The following is a 22,958-nucleotide window of genomic DNA, read 5'->3' as shown; positions in this document are numbered from 1 at the left end:
CACATGCTCCCTCTCTGAGGGTGATGCCACCCAGCAGGCCACTCGCAGCGTCGGGTGTGAGGGACGGACAATGGTACTCGCCCGACCCTCGGAGGGGGAGGTGGCGCAGCCCTTGATGTGCGCCAATGCCACGGGCAGCACAAGCTCCAAGCGGGGGCACCTTCCCGCTCACTGTGCAGGGAGCCGGCTGGCAGCAGCCAGAAGAGACGTGGCCCCACCCGACGCCCCACTCTCGGGGACGGGCAGTGGCCCCACAGGTTCTAGTCGTAACTGCTGGTGAACTTTCACAGGCCAAGCGAGCAACGTGAAGCCAGACCCGGTCAGCACCGTCACCGGCTCCTCCCCGGGAAGCTCAGCCACCGGCCTGCTCCTCCCAGGGCACGAGCTCGCCCGTCCCTCCGCACGGTTGTCAGGAGAGGAGGGCGAGAGGCAGGCCCCCGGGCAGGGCGTCAGGGTGGTGCAGGGAGGTGCTTTGAAGAAGCTTCTGGTTAAAATCCCCAGACAAAGAGCTCCCTCTCTGGCTCTCTGGCTCTGTAGCTGCCCTCACCTGTGTTTGCGCCTTCTCTCTCCACAGCCACGTGGCCTTGGCAGCCGCACGGACCCCACAGGATGCTGGGCTGGACTGGGCTGGACTGTGGAGCAGGGACTCGGGCAGTGCCTTCATCCTGCCCTGCTGAGAACCTGGTTGGACTTCCTCAATGAGGGGACGGACAGAGATGGGACTTTGGAGGGGAACCCCCTTAATTTTATATCAATAAAGCTTTCCATGAAACCCACCCGCCTGTGGGGGCCTCAGGAAACTCACTTCCTCATGGCACCCCAGAACTCCACTTCCACCGATAACAAGCAGAGACGGAAAAGCTCCGAGAACGTACAAATGTACGGTTCCCTGGTTGGTAAGAAGGCGGACGGGGAAACAGACTGGAAAATGCTGAACATGGCCGTGTCTTTAAAACCCCCAGCAAGCTCGAGGAGAGCAGGGAGGTTCTTCGGTGCCAGAGAAGAAGCAGAGACTCAGAAGGGGGCAACAACCACACTCCCGATGCCTCACGCCCTGGGTCTAGGCCCAGCGACACCTGGCGTTTGCCCGTTCTGGGCGGAGGTGGAACATGGACTCGCCTAGACAGCCACGGCCCATCGTCCAGCTGGGGAGCACGGAGCTCTCCCTGAGTACCTCCCACCTGGGTCTGAGAGGAGGCGGGATGAATTTCAGCTGCCAGTCGAGGGATGTGTCAAGATTGCCACCTGCCTGGGGCTCGAATGGGAGGAAAACTTCCCGTGAGAAGTCAAAACCTCACGTGTTACCATATGTACACAGGGTTCCACGCTTGCACTACTCACGTGGCTCAGGGCCTCCCGGCCAGGAAATGAATGTAAATCTTGCCCTGGTGGGTGAAACCCTGGCGCCCCGCCCAAGGGAAACCACCCCGCTCTGTGGGGACGTTTCTGCAGCCCAGTACATGGTGCTGCAGGCCTCCCGCAGGGGATGCGGCTGCCGGGACCACTCAGGCGTGGGCTCCGCATGCCACTTCCACTTTCTTGTTAAAACGCTGCTAAGCATGCAGATTCCAGTCTCCACATTTCCCACTAAAAGGGACCAGGTCTCCTTGAGGAATGGCTGCCTCCAGGTCTGGGGCAGCAAGTGTACTAGAAGCATTGGAACAACAGATCATGTCTAGAAGCAAGGACAGTATTAAAACTATTGAGGCCATTAAAAAGAATTAAGTCCACCTAGCATGGGCCCTCACTGGCCACAGGAAAGAGCAAGGGCAATAACACAGATCATAAGCACAATGGATTAAAACACAGCAAGATGTTGAAATCCTTAAATACATAATGGTGTTGTTTTAAAACTTATTGCAGGAATTAACTCACTATTTTGAAAAATGTTAAATACAGGAAAGAACCAAACATTTATTCAGCCTTTCCTATAAAAACTCTTTCACTGGGTATGAAATAGCTAATGAGAGAAAGTTTCGTGTTTATAGAATGCCCCAGCTAAGGAATGGTAAGAGAACACTAGAAGTGGAACACCACAATTTTGCAGCTTTCATGAGCTGGGGCAATTACCAGCAGTGTCCTCTGTCATTACAGAGAAAGACAAGCACACGTTATGTACGCCCTGCTAAAGCACACAACCCAATCTATGAAGTAGTCTTGCCCTAAACTAATTAATTAGTTAGTTAGTTAGTTAGTTAGTTAGTTAATTACATGTAAATGCAAAAAAAAAAAAAAGCCTCTGAATCCACGCACCAATTCATAGGAAATGCAGAGGACAGAAAAACAAATTGAATAAAAATGTGAGGAAGCAGCCAACAAAATCCAAACTTGGGAATTCTATAAGTCAAATGATTGAATTTGAGAGAGCAAGAGAGAAAGGTAAAGAGGGAAGCTATAGATTAAACAAGATTTGTAAGACATAGTAATTGGTAAAAATTTAAAAATTTTATACCAAGCACAAGTGGGATTGAAAGGTATGGTACACAAGACTGGTTCGACATTTAAAAATCAATTAATGTAATTTACCACATCAACGAGCTAAGAAAGAAAAATTATATGATCATATCAATAAATGCAAAAAAGAAAGGATTCATGATGGAACTCTTAGCAAACTAAGAATAGCGTAGAACTTCCTCAACTTGATAAAGAACATAAATAGCCCTACTGCTAACATCATTTAATGATAAACAACTGAGAACTTCCCTCCTATAGTTTTTTTAAACTTTATTGTTGAACATATTACAAAGGTCCCCCTTTTCCCCTTCACCCCACTCCCCTCCCCTCCCAGGCCTTCCCCACACTACTGTTTGTCCATGGGCTATGCATATATGCATATAAGTTCTTCCTTTAATCTCTTCCCGTCCCGTCCCCCCTCTGAAATATGTCAGTCTGTTGCATGTTTCAATGTCTTTGGTTCTGTTTTGTTCATCAGTTTATTTTTTTCATTAGATTCCACATCTAAGTAGGATCAAGTGATACTTGTCTTTCTCTGACTGGCTTATTTCACTTAGCATAATATTCTCCAGGTCCCTCCATGCCATCTCAAAGGGTAAGAGATCCTTCTCTTTTATAGCTGCATAGTATTCCATGGTGTAAATATACCACAGCTTTTAATCCACTCATCTACTGATGGGCACTTGGGCTGTTTCCAGATCTAAGCTATTGTATGAACATAGGGGTGCAAACATTTTTTCTGATTGGTGTTTTGGGCTTCTTAGGATATATTCTTAGCAGTGGGATCACTGGGTCAAATGGCAGTTCCATATTTAATTTTTTGAGGAAAGTCAACACTGTTTTTCATAGTGATTGTACCAGTCTGTATTCCCACCAGCAGTGCACTAGGGTTCCTTTCTCTCCACATCCTCCCCCTAAGATTTGAGAGCTGTCTCCTCTCAACCTCTCCTATTCAATATTGTATTGAAAGTCCTAGCAAGTACAATAGGACAAGAAAATAAAAGATATACAGATTGGGAGGGAAGATATAAAACTGCCTTTATCACAGTTAACATGAACTTCTGATATAACACAAAACATCTCAAAACATCATCATCAACAACAACAAAAATAACCTCTTAGAGTGAATAAGTCAAAATAACAAAGTTGCAAGATGCAAGGCTACTACACACTAGTCAATCACTTTCCTATTACAAACAATGAACAAATGAAATTTGAAATTAAAAACACAATACCATTTATAGTAGCACCAAAAATGAACTTAATTTACTTCTAAACCTAACAAAAATGTGCAGGATCTATATGCAGAAAACTACCAACTATTAAAGAGAATATCAAAGCTCGTGGCTGGAAGACTCACTATTGTTAATAAGTCAAATATTCCCAACTTGATCTATAGATTCAGTGCAATCTCAATAAAACATCAGCAAACTATTTTTCTGATTCTAAAGTTTATATGGAATGGCAAAGGACCTAAAATAGCCAAGACAATACTGCAGGAAAAGGAGGAGGAGGAAGAGAACAATATCAGAGGACTGACACTACCTGATATCAAAACTTCCTAGAAACATACCTCAGTATTAAGGCCATGCATGACAAACCTATAGCCAACATCATACTCAACAAGGAAAAAATAAAAGTGTTTTTCCTAACATCAGGAACAAGACAGAATGTTCACTTTCACCACTCTCATTCAACGTAGTATTGGAAGTCCTAGTCATAACAATCAGACGAAAATAAGACATAAAAAGCACCCAGATTGTAAAGGAAGAAGTAAAGCTGTCATTATTTGCAGATAACATGATACTATACACAGAGAACCATAAAGCTCCCACCTAAAAATTACTAGAACTGATCAATGAATTCAGTAAAGTGATAGGATACAAAATAAACATTTAAAAATCAGTTGCATTTTCATACACCAATAATGAACTATCAGAAAGAAAAACTTTTTTAAAAATCCCATTTACGATTGCATAAAAAACACACCTTGTAATAAATTTAACCAAGGAGGTAAAACAAAACAAAAGAACCTTATACCTGGAAAATTATAAGACATTGAAAAAAAGAAATTGAAGAAGATACAAATAAGTGGAAGTCTATAATATGCTCATGGGTAAGAAGAATTAGCACCATTAAAATGTTTATACTACTCAAAGCAATCTATAGATTTAATGCAATTCTTACCAGAATACCAATGGTGCTTTTCTCAAAACTAGTACAAATAATACAAAAATATATATGGAACTACAAAAGATGCCAAATAGACACAACAATCTTGAGAAAGAAGAACAAAGTTGGTAGTATCATGCTAACTAACTGATAGCAAACTATACCACAAGGCTATAATAATCAAAACAGCATGGTCCTGGCATAAAAACAGACACATAGATCAATGGAGCGGAATAGAGAGCTCAGAAATAAACCCACACCTATATGGTCAAGTAATATATGAAAAAGGAGGCAAGAACATACAATGGGTTAAAGACAGTTTATTCAATAAATGGTGTTGAGAAAATTGGACAAATACATACAAAAGAATGATAGTAGGCTACCGTTTTACACCATATACAAGAATACATTTAAATGGATTAAAGACTTGAATATAAGACTCCAAACCTTAAAATTCCTAGAAGAAAACATAGACAGCAAACTCTCTGACATTTCTCTTGGCAATGTTTTTTCTGATATAGCTCATTGGGCAAGGGAAATAAAAGAAAAAATTAACAAACGGGACTACATCAAACCAAAAAGCTTTTGCACAGCAAAGGAAACCATCAACAAAACTACATGACAACCTACTGAATGGCAGAAGATACAGCATTCAAAACTGTACAGTATGCATCTGATAAGGGGTTAATATTCAAAATTTATAGAGAACTCAGACAAGTCAACACCAAAAGAATAATCCAATTGAAAAGTGGGCAGAGGACCTGAATAGACACCTCTCCAAAGAGAACATACAGATGCCAAGAGACATATGAAAAGATTCTCAATGTCACTAATCATCAGAGAGATGCAAATTAAAACCACAATGAGACATCACCTCACACCTGTCAGAATGGCTACATCAATAAATCAACAAACAACAAGTGTTGTGAAGGATGTTGGTGGGAAGCAGACTGGTGCGGCCACTATGAAAACAGTATGGAGGTATCTCAAAAAATTAAAAATGGAACTGCCTTATGACCCAGCAATTCCACTTCTGGGTATATGTCTGAAGAAACCCAAAACACTAATTTGAAAGAATATATGCACCCTTATGGTTCATTGCAGCATTATTCACAATAGCCTAGCTATGGAACCAATGCAAGTGCCCATCAATAGACAAGTGTGTAAAAAAGTAGTGGTGCAGCCAAGCCTGTGTGGCTCAGTGGACTGAGTGACAACCCATGCACCAAGAGGTCACTGGTTCGATCCCTGGTCTGGGCATATGCTCAGGTTGTGGGCTCCAGCCCCAGTAGAGTGTGTTCAGAGAGGCAACGGATTGATGTTCTTCTCAAGTCAATGTTTCTATCTCTATCTCCTTCTATCTTTGCCTCTCTCTAAAAAAAAAAATCAACAAAAACATTTTATTTAAAGTAGTAGTGCATATGTGCAATGGAATGTTACTCAGTCGTAAAAAGAATGACAGCATGGATGGACCTACAGGGTATCATGGTAAGTAAAATAAGTCAGACAGAGAAAGAAAAATATTATGTGATTTTACTTATATGTAGATCTAAAGAACAAAATAAACAAACAGACTCAAAGATGCAGTGAACAGACTGATGACTGCCAGGTGGGAGGGAAGAGTTTGGAGGGCCGGGTGAAAAAGGTGAAGGGGGAATTAAGAAGTAAAAATTGGCAGTTACAAGATAGTCATGGTGATGTGAAGTAAGACATAGGGAATATAGTCCATAATCTCTCTCTATATATAAAAGCCTAAGCAATTGTTACGACTGTTCGATGGGTCACTATGATGCGCACTGACCACCAGAGGACAGAAGCTCAATACGGGAGCTGCCCCCTGGTGGTCAGTGCGCTTTCACAGCCAACCTCCCGCGGTCCCTCCTCCTGGACTAGGCAAGATGGCCCCAATTGGCCCCTATCGCCAGCCAGGCCAAGGGACCCCACCCATGCACAAATTCATGCACTGGGCCTCTAGTGTTGTAATAACTATTATGGTGCCAGGTGGGTACTCGAAATATCAGGGGATATCTTTGTAAAGCGTATGGTTGTCTAGCCACTATGCTGTACACCTGAAACTAATACAAAATAGTATTGAATGTCAACTATAACTGAAAAATAAATTTTAAAAAATTAAATAAATGTGTCCTAACACAAAAAGATGAACCTAACATGTTTTATAAAAATTATCACAAAACAGATCAAAGATCTGGATGTAAGGCTATAACATATCTAGAAAAGATAGGAGAAATTCTAGGTGACTTTGGATTTGGTAATGAGTCTATATATGCCAAAAGCACAATCTGTGAGTGAAAAACTTCATGTATCAGACTATATTAAAATTTAAAATTTGTTTTTCAAAAGACATTGCTAAGAAAATAACATAAACCATAAACTGAAAGAAAGTATTTGAAAAGACATGTCTGGTAGAGACTCATATCCAAAATACACAAAAAATAACTCTTACATTTTAGTGATAATAAAACAAATTACTAAAAAAATGCGTAAAAATCTGGAAGCATCTGCCAACAAAGATAAACAGATGGTAAATAAGCATCTAAGAAGAAAAGCAGCAGAAATAGACAGCAATACCGTCAGAGTGGGCGACTTATCACCCCCCTGACATCACTGGATAGGTCTTCCAGACAAAAAAGGAACAAGAAAATAGTGACCTTAAACGACACACTGGATCAGATGGCTTTAATTGATATTTACACAACATTCCATCCCAAAGCTGCATAATACACATTCTTCTCAAGTGCACATGGCTTATTCTCAATGATAGACCACATGTTAGGACACAAAACAAGTCACTACAAGTTCAAGAAGAATGAAATCACATCAAGCATCTTCTCAGATCACATCAGCACATAGCTAGAAGTCAACTACAATAAAAAAAATTAAAAAACAGTCAAACACGTGGAGGCTAACTAGCATGTTATTAAACAATGAATAGGTTACCAATGAGATCAAAGGAGAAATAAAAACCTTCCTGGAAATGCCCTATAGCCATGGTCGGCAAATTGCGGCTCGCGAGCCACATGCGGCTCTTTGGCACCTTGAGTGTGGCTCTTCCACAAAATACCACGGCCTGGGCGGGTCTATTTTGAAGAATTGGCGTTAGAAGAAGTTTAAGTTTAAAAAATTTGGCTCTCAAAAGAAATTTCAATCGTTGTCCTGTTGATATTTGGCTCTGTTGACTAATGAGTTTGCTGACCACTGACCTAGAGAGGTGTGTGTGTGGGGTGGGGGGGGACCCTGACACGTGACCCACCTCCCCAGCCCACACTGTGCTCTGTCTGAGCATGCTCTGCCCTGTGCCACCTCCCCCTGCCACCTGGCCGGCTCCCCAAAGCCCAGCCCAGGCAGGTGCCTGCTCCGGGAAAACTTCCCTTCCCACCCCTTTCAGCTGAGTGTCCACACAGAGGACCATCCCCTACACGTGACCTGACAGACTCACTGACGTGCCAGTGACCCCGGGCCCCTAGCAGGGATCAGGGCTGCAGAGGACCACAGTCCATGGGTCTGCCCCTGCAGTTACAGCTGAGAAACTGGGGCCCTAGTCACCTGCCCAGCTGGAGCCTCACCCAGCCTAGAATCCACCCCACCCATAAAAGCTTGAGTGACGTTTTGCCTAAAACTATATCCAGCTAAAACCATCTTGTTTGAAGAAAGGGCCATGCCTGCTCAAGAATGCATCTTGGACAAGAGATCCGGGTCCAGGGCAGCCAATGGAGCCCCTTTGGGGCCCCTCAAGTCTCAACCCTCCAGTCTGCCCCAAACACATCTGCTAGATCAGTGCACCCCGCCCCCCACCTTCTGCCCCAATACAAGGAGAGCTGCAGGCTCTGTAGGGCTTTTCCCACCCGCACAGCTCACGGCAGGGGCTGCAACCAGGCTGGGACCTCCACATGTGGGCTCCTCACCAGCTGGCAACACCAGGCCGGGCACCCAGGACAGAGAAGCGGGTGGGGCTGGCTTCCTGCAGGACCTCCTGCTGAGACCGAGGGCCCGGCCCTCCAAGCATTTGCTTGGCCGCCGGAGCCGTCTGCTCAGCAAGCATGTGGTCTGCATGTGTTTGCAGCCGGGGTGCCTGCCTGGGACCCGCTGATCAAACACATCTGAAGTTGCTGGCTTTTTAAGCTGGAAACGGCCATTAATAATCTGATCTTTATCTTTACAGGGCTTTGGCCCGCAGTATCAGGCTTCCATATTATCACATTTCAGTAAAGCTCCTGGCGCTCACTTGACATGACGTTTAATCTTCGCACATCAAAGGAAAAGACTTGCTACATTTGTTGCTATCATTGGCGGTGCCCAAACCCATCTGCACTCATCAGAGAAGCCTGCTGCTCGCAGACAGAGGAATTCCAGCCCCTTCCCACCTCCAGGCTCTAGGACACTTCAAAGCCATTTCTTAAAAAAAAGAAAGAAAAGGAATAAAATGTAAGGGGGTGGGGGGAGATCAAGGGTAAAGTTTCTTGTTTTTTTGTTTTCCAAAATGCTTCACCTTATTAAAATTGTTGGATCCAATGTCTGCACGAGTGTGTCTGACCTATTTTACTCATGCAATAAAAGCAGAACATTTTATATTTTTGTTTATGTGGCCTCTTTACTCCAAGGAGCTCCGAATATTCAGGGAATTTTTCAGGATGAAAGCTGGGGTCATGAGTGCCATTCCATTGGGAAATGTGTGGCTCGGGATGGCACGGAGCGCAGGCCTCTGCCGGGTCCCTGTCCCTGCGGCCGTCCTCACTGAGTCCTGGCCTCCGCCTCAGGGCTGGGCGGGGCCGTGGCAGTGCCCACACCTGTCCGCCCGTCCCTCTCGGTGCAGCTGGGCTCCCAGGCCTGCCCTCCAGGGCCCGGCGCCCCTGCCGCTGGCCGCACACCTTCAGGGCAGCAGCAGGTCGGCCCTGGACCACGCTCATTTGCACCGTTCTCATACAGCCACGTGTCCCTCCAAAAATGAGGGTATGTTAAAACCTAAGTACTCACCCCAGACGTCAAGATGGAGCAGGTGTGTCACAGCCAGGCTGGTAGTCTTCCCCCCTCCCTCCCCGCCCCCCCTTCCCCCCAACCAGATATCCAAGGGCGCAGCGCCTCTCCCCACCCAGGTGCTGTGGGCGGGACACGCTCTCGCCGGGATCGCCGGGAAGGAATTCCAAGGACCCACACGGAGGACTGTGGTCGGCCAGGCGGTTGATGGGTGACGGCTGCCCTGCCCAGGCCTCCAGTGCCCCAGCCCTCCGCTCCACGGAAAAGGCCACTCCGTGTTCAGCGGGGCCAGGCGAGGCCAGCGCCCAGCCTTCCTGCTTCCAGTGCGCGGGGCCTAGGTCTGCGGGCCAGGTGCCCTGCACCCACATGGCTGCAAGTTCCCAGACAGGAGGGAACACGAACGGGCAGGTTTGGTGCTGAGCGAGAGAGAGAGCTTTGTTCTCCAACCGGGAGCTTGTTCAGAAAACTGCTTACGCCCAAGGTTCCGGGGTTTGCGTGGGGTCCACCCTGGCGCAGGGCCTCCCAGGTGAGGCTGGCAACCACTAGGGTCCCGCACCTCCCCAGCCATGACTGTGCACGAGCTCATCTTCCCCTGTCACCCCCAATCCTGGAGGGACCGGAGGGTCACCCTTAGCGGGGCATGCGGGACCCCGATTGTGGAGACGCAGCTTCCGGTGGCTGGCGCCCAGGCCTCTGCTTCCTGGCGACCAGACTGACCATGTCTGCCTCTCCTTTGCTCCATGCTCATCGAATAGGAAGCTAATGTCGGTAACGCGAGCAGGGAGCCATCTGGTGGGGAGGCCTGCCGGCCCCTTGTGGAGTGTGGGGGGTGTGGTCGGGGGTTAGGGGGCAGAGACTGTCCCCTCCGCGAGCAAGAAAAGTGTTCCCTCCAGTCAGGACAGTGTGGCCTGGGTCTGATGAGCCAGGGAAACGTACAGGGGCCACAGGGAGCTGTCGCCACACTGGGGCCCACTGATGCCCGCCCCCCCCCCCCCCCCAGCGGCTCTCCTCCGCCCCCGGGGAGGAGCCAGCAATGGGAGCCCAGGCAGCTGGCCACGAGGACCCTGCTCCCTGGCCCTTTCTGCCTCCAGCACCCTCTCCCTCCCAGCAAGGAAGGGTGAGAAGCCACTGCCACTCCCCCTAGAGCAGCCGGGCCAGCTGGCAGCAGAGGGACAGCTGGACGATGAGGGGCCAGACAGGCTATGTTTCAAAATCCAGATCCATGGCTCTGATGGCCTGAGTGACTGAGGCGCGGAGAACCCATGAGGGTGCAGGCAGACAGGGCCAGCACGCCCTCGCCCCTGGGGGAGCACGGAGGGCGCAGAGCAGTGACCTCAGACAGCAGTGACCTCAGACAGCAGTGACCTCAGACAGCGAAGCTGCAGTCACTTCAGCAGCAGCAGCAGAGGCCCACCCAGTTTGCTCTGGGCTGAAGCTCACTGTTGGTTGAAAGAACAAGCATATTCAGTGAAACAGCTACCGAGGTGAGGTCCTGCCCAAAGCGCCTCCCCAGGGGCCGCAGTGCTCGGAGGCGGGGCCACTCGCTCCGCTTAAGTGGGGGCATCCTCCTTACCTTCCTGCATAGTCAGAGGCAAATCCCCTTACAAGGCAGCTGCACCTCCCGCTGTTAGTAATAATAATAGCAACAACAATAGCCATAATCCATGGGGCTTCCTCTGCTGGGCTCCTGGGTCTTGGGCTCTGGGCTCAGCCTCCATGTGGACATCAGATGCCATGCGCCAGCCCAGGAGAGGGACCAGGTCAGGACCCGTTTCGCAGTGAGGAAATGGGTCAGAGCATGCTTACAACTGTCTTCTGTGATAAACATGTTGGAAATAATCTTGAAATGTGACGAATCCAGTGCAATGTGCACTTAGACCTGAGATTTTGCTAGTACTCCTGGTGTCCATAGAAGGAAAGAGCTGTGATAACGCAAGTTCTGTTCATCATCTTTATTATCACCAAGGTGTCATGGTTCATTTCAAAACGAGTGTTTAAGCACAGGGACATGTGTGGCCTGGGGGCCGTGGGCCACATGAGAGGAAACAGAAGTGACTTTGAGCCTCTCTGGTGTCCTCTTGAAACAAATGAGTGTTGGTACAACCATGTGACTGGGAGTTCATGGCTTGATTCCTGGTCAGGGCACATGCCCAGGTTGCAGTTCAATCTCTAGTAGGGGGCGTGCAGGAGGCAGCCGATCAGTGATTCTCTCATCATTGATGTTTCCTCTCTCCTTTGCCTTTCCTCTCTGAAATCAATAAAAATACATATTTTTTAAAAAGAAGATCTAACACCTTTCCTCCTTAAACTATTGCAAAAAATCCAAGAGGAAGGCACACTTCCAAGCTCTTTTTATGAGGCCAGCATTACCCTAATTCCAAAACCAGCTAAAGACACTACAAAGAAAGAGAATTACAGGCCAATATCCACAATGAACACAGATGCTAAAATCCTCCACAAAGTATTAGCAAGTCAGATCCAGCAATAAATTCTAAAAAATCTAACACCATGATCAAGTGGGTTTTACCAGGTGTACCGGTTAATAATGCGGATTTTTTTCAATAGCTGGAGTTACACATATATTGATATATATGCTATTTTGTTGTATTGACAACAAGCTTCAAAACTTCATATGTCAAAATTTTTAAGGTGTTAACATCATAGGTATTTTTACACTTAAAAATGTCAAATTTCCTGTCAAAATAGAGCATTTGCGAGAAGTTTTAATTCATTACTTTACTTTGAAGAAAAGTGCTGCTGAATACTTCAGGAAGCTTATGGTGAACATGCTCCATCTCAAGATACTTGTGAACGCTGGTTTAAATGCTTTAAAAGTGATGATTTCGATGTGAAAGACAAAGAATATCCAAGTCAACCAAAAAAGTTTGAAGACAAAAAATTTCAAGCATTATTGGATGAAGATGTGTGTCAAACTCAAAAACAACTCGTAGAAAGATTAAACATTGCTCAGCAAACAATTTCTGATCATTTACAAGCAATGGGAAAGATTTTAAAGGAAGGAAAATGGGTGCCACATCAACTGAACGAAAGACAAATGGAAAACCGAAAAGTCTTTTTTGCATTGAATTGTGACGGGCGATGAAAAGTGAACTTATTTTGAGAATTCCAAATGCACAAAATCATGGGTTGATCCAGGGCAACCATCAACATCGACTGCAAAGCCAAATCATTTCAGAAAGAAGACAATGCTCTGCATTTGGTGGGATCAGGAAGGTGTGATGTATTATAAGATTCTAAAACCAGGTGAAACCATTAATACTGATCACTACCGACAACAAATAATCAATTTGAACCACACTTTGATCGTGAAACCAGAATGTTCCAGAAGACAGGGCAAAGTAATTTTGCTTCATGATGACGCACCATCACACACTTCAAAACCAGTTAAAGACACAATTAAAGATCTTGCCTGGGATGTATTAACCCACCCGCCATATTCACCAGACTTTGCTCCTTCAGATTACCACTTGTTCCGATCGATGGCACACACACTTTCTGAGCAGCACTTCAAAACGTACGAAGAAGTGGAAAATTGGGTTTCTGAATGGTTTGCCTCAAAATAAGAAAAGTTCTATTGGGACGTGTCCACAAATTACCTGAAAGATGGGGGAAATGTGTAGCCAGCAATGGACATTACTTTGAATAAAGTACTTTTGATGTTTCTTGAAATTATAGTATTTTCTTTGATTACAAAACCCGTATTATTAACCGGTACACCTAGTATTAAGGGGATACAAGGTTGGAAGAATATTTACAAATCAATAAATGTGATACATCACATAAACAAAATGCAACATAAAAATCACATGATCGTATCAATAGACACGGAAAAAGCATTTGACAAAATCCAGCACCCTTTTTTGATAAAAACTCTCAGCAAAGTGGAAATAGGGGGAACATACCTCAACATAATAAAGGCCATATATGACAAACCTACAGCCAACATCATACTGAATGGGCAAAAGCTAAAAGTGTTTCCCTTAATAACAGCAACAAGACAAAGATGTCCACGTTCACCACTCTTACATAACACTAGAGGCCCGGTGCACACAATTTGTGCAAGGAGTGGGGATTTCCTCAGCCCAGCCTGCACCCTCTCCAATTGGGGACCTCTTGGGGGATGCCCAACTGCCCTCCCCTGCTGGCTTGATCTTGCCCCCAACTGCCCTCCCCTGCCGGCCTGATCTCACCCCCAACTGGCCTCCTCTGCTGGCCAATTTGGTTCTGATTGGTCAGTTTCAATGCCAGTTAGTGTCAAAAGCTCTGCCTGCTAGGCAGCCATTGGTTCTTCACAGCACCCAGATTTGGTTCTAATTGGTCGGTTCCTATGCCAATCAATGTCAAAAGTTCCGCCTCCTAGGCAGCCATTGGTTCTTCACAGCAACCACATTTGGTTCTGATTGGTCGGTTCCTGTGCCAGTCAGCATCTCTGGGCTTATCAACGGGGCCTGATCAGAAAGGCGGGGCTGATCAGCAGCCCTGGTGGAGGCCTGGAGAGAAATGGAGGCACGGCTGCTGGCCAGACTGGGAGAGAAAGAGAGAGGCAAGTGCTGATCAAAAGCTGCCACAGAGGCTATGGATCAGTCCCTGCTTCTCTCTTCAGGCCTCTCTCTGGCCCTGATTTGCAGGCCCCTCAGCAGTGAGTGCTGGGGCACTGGGCCTGCAGTGGAAGCAGTCAGCGCCGGGTTGCCATGGCACCACACTCCCCGCCCCTGCCCGCCCAGCGCCCATCCCCTACGCCCTCTTCTCCACGCGGCCCCTGGAAAGCCTGCACCATGGGACTCCTCCAAGTCCCGGAGTCCCGCCCCACAGGGCTGGCACCACGGGACTCCCCCGATGCACCTCCTGGTCAAGTCCCTGCCAGTGCCCACGGGGATGCAGTGTCAAATCCCTGCCGACCTGCACGTGTCTCACAGCACATGCAGCCCCGTCCACCCAAACATGCCTGCCACACCTGCAGTCTCCTGCTGATCAGTCATTACAGCATGATGGCATGACGACCACAGGCTCTTTATTATATGGGATAGTACTGGAGCCACCGTTCAGACAAACTTTTCCCAGGAGCAGTGTTTTATCACCGTTCTGTGCATGGTGACAATACACAGCACACGGGCTGGCTGCTCTAGTTTGAGGTTCTGAAGACACGGAGCATCCACATTGTCTGTGGGGAGGGGGCCACCACCCAGGTCCCCTGGGACACGGAGCACAGCCGAGACGGGACCCAGCAGTGTAGTCAGGCCATGTGCACCCCACTCTGCCACTTTGGCCTACCCTGGGAAGCTCACTTTTCCATGTCTCAACGTCCTTTTCGGGGGTCACACCCCAAATAACCTTCTGCACCCAAGCCACCACCGCAGGTGCGCTTCTGTGGGTAATGCAAGGCAGGACGGGGGCGTTCCCAGGCTAATGGCCACAGGTCCTTTGGGCTGGAGCTGCGTCAGGAAGACCAGCAGGGACTGCTCACATTGGTGCTTGCTTCTCTCTATGGTCATCATTAAAAGCTAACCCAGAACACATTCTGCCTCGTGGCCCAGTAACTCCATTTCTGTGTATTTATCCAAAAGGCTCAAAGAGCATTTGTATGCCCACGTCCACGGCAGCTTTATTCCCACTGCCAAAAGGTGAAACAGCCTCCATAGTCATCGATAGACAAATGGAGAACGAAAACGTGTTATATACACATGATGGAATATTACTCAGCCTTAAAGAAGGAAACCCTGACCATGCTCCAGCGTGGATGAACCTCGAGGACATCAGGCTAAGTGGAATGAGCCAGTCACGAAAGGACAAACCCTGTATGACTCCACTACACAAGGTTCCTAGAGTAGCCAAAGCCACGGGGACAGGAAGTAGGCGGGGTGCCCAGGTCTGGGCGGGGCGGGGCGAACGGCACTGTGCTTCAGGGGGCAGAGTCAGCTGTGCAGGATGAAGGGAGCTGGCGCTGGGCGGTGGGGATGCTTGCACAACAGGGGATGCACTTAACACCACCCAACTGTACCCTTAAAGCGGTTAGGATGGTGAATCCATGTCATGTGTATTTCACCTCAATTAAAAAAGAACCGGTTTAGGAAAAAAGAAACGGCGCCCTCCGGGTATCTTGTGAGTGGCCTCCGCGCCGTCCCTGAGAGCTGCCTTTGGGCGGACACTCGTCGGTGCCCACGCTCCCACCTCACTGGAAAGGCCAAGCACGGGCCACGATGGCACTGGTGCAGGACACGCACAGCACCTCCCCCTGGTTGGAAGCCGAGGGGTGGGGGTGGAAGCGATCCCCAGTCCAGCCCCGTCAGCTCAGGGCAGCACAGCATGGGCACCAGGACCTCCCTGCTGCCGCCCCCGAGGACCAACTAATGGCTCATTGCCACAATATTAGGGCTGCCGATCGCAGTTTCATTGGTTTTAAAGTGTGTTTGCTATTAATTTGTTGATTTGTTTTGGGTTTGTGACTATATAAACGCTGTAGGCGTGCTATTAGAGTCTGGTTAGACCTGGAATACGTTTGGGCGGAGTTTGAGACAGGAGTCTGAATGCTGGTGAGTTATCTGGGGAGGAAGTGGGAGGGGAGGAAAGCGGGAGAAGACAAGAGGCGGTGCTGCAGGCTTAGGGAGCAGGGTGCAGCCAGGAGCAGGGACCTCTGAGAGGCGGTCACAGGGTAGGAACCGCGACCACAGCTGGGTGACTCAGGTGGGCTGCACCGCGCCGGCCACAGCACGTCCAAGGTCAAGCTTACAAACAGACTGTGCTGGCCGTGGAGGTCAGGGAGCATCGGCCTCCTTTGAACGGCCTCCCTGAGTGAGGTCCCGGCAGTGGCAACTGGGGGCCTCTCTCTGTCTCTCCTCACTCCGTCTGTGTCTCTCGGTCCATCCGGCACCTCTGAGAAGGACCAATGCGGGTGGATCCAAGGGCAGAGCCGGATGTGGAGGAGGTGGGAGAAGAAGCCCTCAGACAGCTCCACCCACTGTGCAGGGGCCAAATGGCGTCCCCCCAAATCCATATGCTGTGGGCCTAATCCCTAGCACCCCAGAATGTGACGGAGGTACCGGAACCAGCAAGCAGGAATTTTTCCTGGGGTCGTGCCTCACAGAATCGAAGAACGAAGCCTCAGACCAGGAGTTCAAACAAGGCAGGAGTTTACTGCGGGCACACACAGGCCGCGCTGGGCCCACACCGGTTGCCCCCAAAGCATTCTGTTCTCCCCCTTATATCTCTACAGCCGCTCTTCGTCTATCGGTGCCGCTCTCTGATTGCTTCCTGGCCTTTTTGAAGCATTTTACTTTGCACTTGCAAGAAAAACATCCTTGTTTCAAACGCCCTGTTTTTCTGCTATGCATCCTGTTTCTGCAAAACATGTGGTTTCAGCTAGTTCCATGATTCCTCCTTCTTCCACCCCTTACCCCGTCTACCTCACTCTGCTTTTACTCCTTTCCACTTATTTGGACATAAGGCCTTCATAGAGGAAGTTAATTTAAAATGAGGCCGTTAAGGTGGGTACTCTTCTCAAAAGAAGAGATTCGGACACAGACACCGCCGAGGGAAGCCCACGTGAGGACACGGGAGAAGACGATCACGGACAAGCCACGGAGAGGCCTCGGGAGAAGCCAGCCCTGCCGACACGGTGGCCTCGGACTTCCAGCCTCCAGGACGGTGAGGACCTACGTTTCTGCTGTTTATGGCTGCGGGACTCTATGACAGCGCCAGCTTGGCCCAGGAGGGGCTCTGGGGTGACGGCCTGGCCTGGCAGAGAGAAAAACCTCTCCAAAGAGTGGGAGGGCCAGTTTCTCAGCCCTCAGACCCCAGCCCGGGGACACCCACGCAGGGTTTCTACTGAACTGCCGGGCACGCCGCCCCACCCACTCTTCCCAATGCCCCAAAGTGATGCCCAGTCTGCCCAGCCCTTACTGAGGCCTCACGGCCCAACAGTCCTGCTCCTCAGCTCAGTCCACAGACACGAAGTCCACCTTAGCTTGCGACGCAGCCTGCAGGGCGTCGGTCCGCAGCCACCAGAAAGGCCTGCTGCCCAGGCGGACTGCGCTCCTGCTGAGGGCGTGCCCTGCCATCCTCCTTCCCTCCAGGAGGCAGCCCAGACAGCTTGGGGAAGAAGGACTCCCCCTCCCCGACGTTCTCCTCCTGTCGTCGGTCCTATGGAGCCGGAGGACCTCAAGCAAAGGAGTCGGGGTTTATGCAACTCACTGTCTGCCCCACAGCAGGGGGCAGGAGCTGTCACCTCCAGGGGGCTCTCCGGGGGCGTCATTCTTACCCTGACTCCCGCACAGTCCTCTGAAGAGAAGTTTTAGAATAAGATCTGACTGAGATCCCGCGTGCTCCCGACTGCACAGGGCCCGCGGCCTGCCAGTAGCACAGAGCACCACGGAGCTCGGGTGCGGACCGCGGGGCCGCTGGGCCCAGGCAGCAGGGGTTCACAGGAGCAGCAGTGGGAGACGGAGGACCCTGGAGGCTGGCTGAGGCCGTAGCCCGGCCACAGCCACGCCGAGATGCAGGGCTCCTGGGAACCAACAAGCCTTATTTGGACAACTTGACTCTTCCGCCTCTTCTCCAGCTTAAGGAGATGCAAAAATGCTGCCATGCCTGGACCGCCTCCCCAGCCTGCCCTCCGGAGGAAGCAAACCCCTCGGCCTCAAAGCCCTGGCCTTGCCGTGAGTGCCACCCTCAGCCATCCCGCCTGTCTCACCTGGTTCTGGCCCGCCCGGGGCAGGACGGCTTCAGGGTCTCGCCTTCCCAGCCCCTGCAGGTGCTCCCCCAAAGGCCTGAGGAGCAAAGCCCTGGGAAATGAAGAACCTACACACAGGCTCCCCACAGAGCTGGGTGCTTGCTGCCCACCCCGTCCACGGGAACATTGAAGGACGGGAGCTTCACTGACTCATGTGCGCCTTTCCCCACGGGGGTCCCTTTGAGGCCAGGGCTCCCAGGGTGGGCGTTCTCGCCCTGAGGAAGGACTCAGTTGCTCCATCCCACACAAGCCCGTTCCCACCTCCCCCACGCCCTGACGCACTGGGGGAAGGTGGAGGATGTGAATTTCCAACACGTTCTCCAGGGGTGCTGTGCTCTTCCCAGCACCGCCCCTGAGAACCACAGGTCAGGGGAGCTGGAGGAGCCCCCACGGAAACTGCGAGCCTGCACCTCCGTTCCCCTGCCCATCAGGAGTCCTCTGCCAGGATCTCTCTCCGCAGGGCTTCGCCGTCGCTCTCACGGACCCCACTCATAAACTGGGAGCACCTTCCGGGGTGCTTTAAGAACTGAATGGAAGAAGAGTTAGAGAGAACCTGCTCCTCGCAGGTGCTCCGTTCGCAGCTGGTGCTGGCCCCCCAGGCTGGAAGAGGCTCCTGGAGGCGGCAGAGACGCCAGCTTGGCCTTGGGCACGCCCCTCCCAGGGCCACTCTGCACCAGGCGAGCCGCACACCAGCCCTGCGCCATCCCCCGACTGCAAGTCAAGCAGGAGTTACTTCTACAAACACACGCAGGCCTGGATTAGGACCAGAGCGCCGGACACGCGCCCACATTTGAAGATGAGCAAAACTTCAAAAGAGAACAAAGGTGTCTGCTGGGGTGGGAGTTACGAGACCCCAGACTGTGCCCTGTGTCTGGCTTGGTGGGCAGTGTCAGAGGCCGGGGGAGGCCGGGGGAGGCCGCAGGAGGACAGATGCACTCCTCAGCTGCAGGACCTGCGGAGTGGCTCAGATGGCTCGCAGCCATGCCCGCAGGCGCTGGTGGGAACAGATGCAGGTGGGCTCAGATCACTGGGGCGCTGGAGTCTCTTCCACCCAGTTTGTCAGTCAGGGGAGGGGTCTAGCCCGAATTACCCCCCTAAGTCAAACCAAGTGATGCTCAAACTGCAGCAGCCCCAGAGCCGGTTCAGGGGGCTTGGTAATGCACACGGGGTCCCACACTTCTAACCAGTTTGCGGATGGGGGGGGAGGGGGCAATACAGCTGGTTGGGGCCCACACTTAGAGAAACACCACCTGACCTCCTGGCATCTCCAGCTGCTTTCCAGCTGCCCTGAGAAGGGTATAAAGTCACCCAGGCCACTGTTGAGGTTATGCAGAATGGCAGGAGCTCTGGGTGTCCTGAGGCCCAGCCCTGGCCCCAGCCTGTGGGGCCTGGGACAGGAGGAGCCCACACAGCCCCCCTCAGGGCCACGTGTGAGATTCTGTTTCTCAGACCCCCTTCTCACCACATCACGCCAGAGCCACATGCCACTAGCACCTGCTTACTCTTGACCTCTGGCTGACGCCCCCACAGTCTACCTCAGTTGGGCTGGATGAACTCTTTCCCTCTTAAAAAGTACATGGTGCATTTGGGGAGAGAGGGGGAAGTATATTTGGGGGAATGCCCACTGACTTGAGCCCAGCCTGGTGGATGACACCCGACCCCCCACCACTCCTGTCCCAGAATGAAATAAGCCTGTGTATGATCCTAGGGAATGTAAGTATTCCCATAGGGGAAGGTCAGGCTTGTCTCCCTGCCAGGAGTCTTGTGCCCCCAACAACACCAGAAGGGGTAAACCCTCATCTCCCCAGGTACCCACTGAGCTTTCCCAGGTAGCCAGTGACCACGAGCTCAGACTCACCAGGGCATGGGCCTCAGCACTTTCCCAAGCTCCTCCTCTCCTCCATGTCCTGGAACTCTGGAACCCATGGTCCCCATGTGTCAAAGCAAACCTGCCCCCACCCACGTGGGTCTGGCCTCAGTGGGCAAGTTCATGGCCTGACCCTAGAGCACAGCTTCTGCAGAAGCTGTAGGCTGTGAGTGCAGGTCACTAGTCCTATCTAATAAAAGAGTAGTATGCAAATTAACCATCACTTTGCTACACCCACAAACCACGCCCACCAGCCAATCAGGAGCGAGTATGCAAATTAACCCAACCAAGATGGCTGCGGCCACGGAGTGAGCAGGAGGCTTGGGTTTCCCCGGCAATGGAGGAAGCCAAGCTTTACGCATACCCTGACAGGCCCAGGCCTCCACTCAAAGCTACAAAGTTTCAATTATAGAAGATAAACAAATCCCAACAAAAATGGCGGCAGCCATGGAGCTGGAGAGAGCAGGAGGCTTGGGTTGCACCCGGCAATGGAGGAAGCCAAGCTTCCATAGCCTTGGCCTGCCTTGACCTCCTCCGCTCAAGGCTACAAAGTTTCAATTATAGAAGATAAATAAATCCCAGATACCAGGGCCTCCACTTGGGTCGCCGGGGGGCATGGCCGGCCTGCAAACCACCACAGGCCCTTTGCCCAGGCCACCCCATGCCCCAAGGGAACCCCCACCCTGATCCAAGACACCCTTCAGGGCAAACCAGCCAGACCCCACCCATGCACCAGGCCTCTACCCTATCTAATAAAAGAGTAATATGCAAATTGACCATCACTCCAACACACAAGATGGCTGCCCCCATGTGGTCAAAGATGGCTGCCCCCATGTGGACACAAGATGGCCACTACAAAATGACCAGCAGGGGAGGGCAGTTGGGAGGGACCAGACCTGCAAGGGAGGGCAGTTGGGGGTGATCAAGCCTGCAGGAGAGGGCAGTTAGGGGTGACCAGGCCTGCAGGAGAGGGCAGTTAGGGGCAAACAGGCTGGCAGGGGAGGGCAGTGAGGGGCAAACAGGCTGGCAGGGGAGCAGTTAGGCATCAATCAGGCTGGCAGAGGAGTGGTTAGGGGGTGATCAGGCTGGCAGGCAGAAGTGGTTAGGGGCAATCATGAAGGCAGGCAGGTGAGCAGTTGGGAGCCAGCAGTCCTGGATTGTGAGAGGGATGTCCGACTGCCTGTTTAGGCCTGATCCTACCAGGATCGGGCCTAAACAGGCAGTCAGACATCCCTTGAGGGGTCCCAGATTGGAGAGGGTGCAGGCTGGGCTGAGGAACACCCCACCTCGTGCACGAATTTCGTGCACCGGGCTTCTAGTTAGTTATAAACAGAGGGAGGGAGCAAAGGGGATCCCACACTAGACAGTCAACTGGGGAGCAAGGCGGACACGGAGCCTTCCTCACTAGGAAGCGACGCTTCACATGCGCCCCCGGGGACCTCGGTGTCCTCCTCCTCCTCCTCGGCCCTGCAGCCCACAGGAGGGAGTGACACCTTCCTCACCCAGCATTACAGGGAGAGAAAACAGTAAAGGAGACGTCCCTCTGGGTGCATGTGCAGAATCCAAGAACATGCAAGGGGAGGAGCTTGTACTGTGAAGCATGTGCAGTAGGAACTAAGAGGTTACCACGAGGGGCAGAGCTAAGCCTGGGAAAAGGATCTGATTGGATAAGGGACTCGGAACCTGCAAGACCTAGGAAATGGATTGGTTGGGGGGCGGGCCCAGTACAAGCCAGGGAAGGATTGGGAAATTGACTGGTTAGTTTGAAAAAGCGCCTGGTCTTTCCCAAGCTGGAGATCATGTAATTCCAGTTTAACAAAGCTCTCTCCCTCTCTCTTTCTCTCTCTCTCTCTCTCTCTCTCTCTCTCTCTCTCTCATCTACGCACCCCATTCATTCATGTGCTCTCTCTCCACAGCAGCCATGAGACCTAGCAGCCCCTGGGCCCTGGCTCCAAGCACCAGCCTGGGTGCAGTGATGCCATGCCAGCTGGAGCACAGCCAGGAGCATGGCCGATGGGCCAGGCCTGGGCTATGCTGTCCTGGGCTTGGGCATGGCACAGAGCTTTTGGACACTGGCCTTTGGGCCTGATGAAGACAAGGCTGGACTCGTTTCACAACGACGAACAGAGATGAGACATTGGGAACCTGGGGGCAGCCTTCTACTCCCACCCAAATCTTACCACCAGACCTCATCCTCCCAAGAGTCCCCAAAAATGCCTCGTGACACCACAGGATCCCATTTCCACCGGAAACACAAACATTGCCAAATCTAACCTTACAGTGCCAAAACACGAGGGGGGATTACCATGGTCATGGTACTATCGGGTCTCTCAAACACGTCTGCTTCTGGACTGAGATGAATAATGGAATTTAAAAAGGTTTTTTTTTATTATTTTCTTGATTGAATCCAATTATTTTCCAACTCAAAGTCCTGATCCATCTGTAGCACTGTATTGGTATACCTCTATATTAAGTAATGTTCTATGCATGGCACAGTAATTTTTAATTGAACTTAAATTGGTGTAACTTTGGATGGGACCCAAGAACACTCAGAGCCGATGACAGTAGGTACAGAGTACGCTCTGCACACAGGTTAGCAGAGTGGTCCAGTGTCCACTGAGAGATAAGCCTGTGAAAGAGGTAATAGAGTTATCAGAGAATTGCACGGGTGGAATTTCTCCATTGCTAGTGGGAGTAGGGTTCTTATGCGATCTTGAAAAAAAAGAA

The sequence above is a fragment of the Cnephaeus nilssonii genome, assembly GCF_951640355.1.
Source record: "Cnephaeus nilssonii genome assembly, chromosome: 14".
Lineage (NCBI taxonomy): Eukaryota > Metazoa > Chordata > Mammalia > Chiroptera > Vespertilionidae > Cnephaeus > Cnephaeus nilssonii.
The sequence above is the reverse complement of the archived record's forward strand: the minus strand, read 5'-3'. Positions refer to the sequence as shown.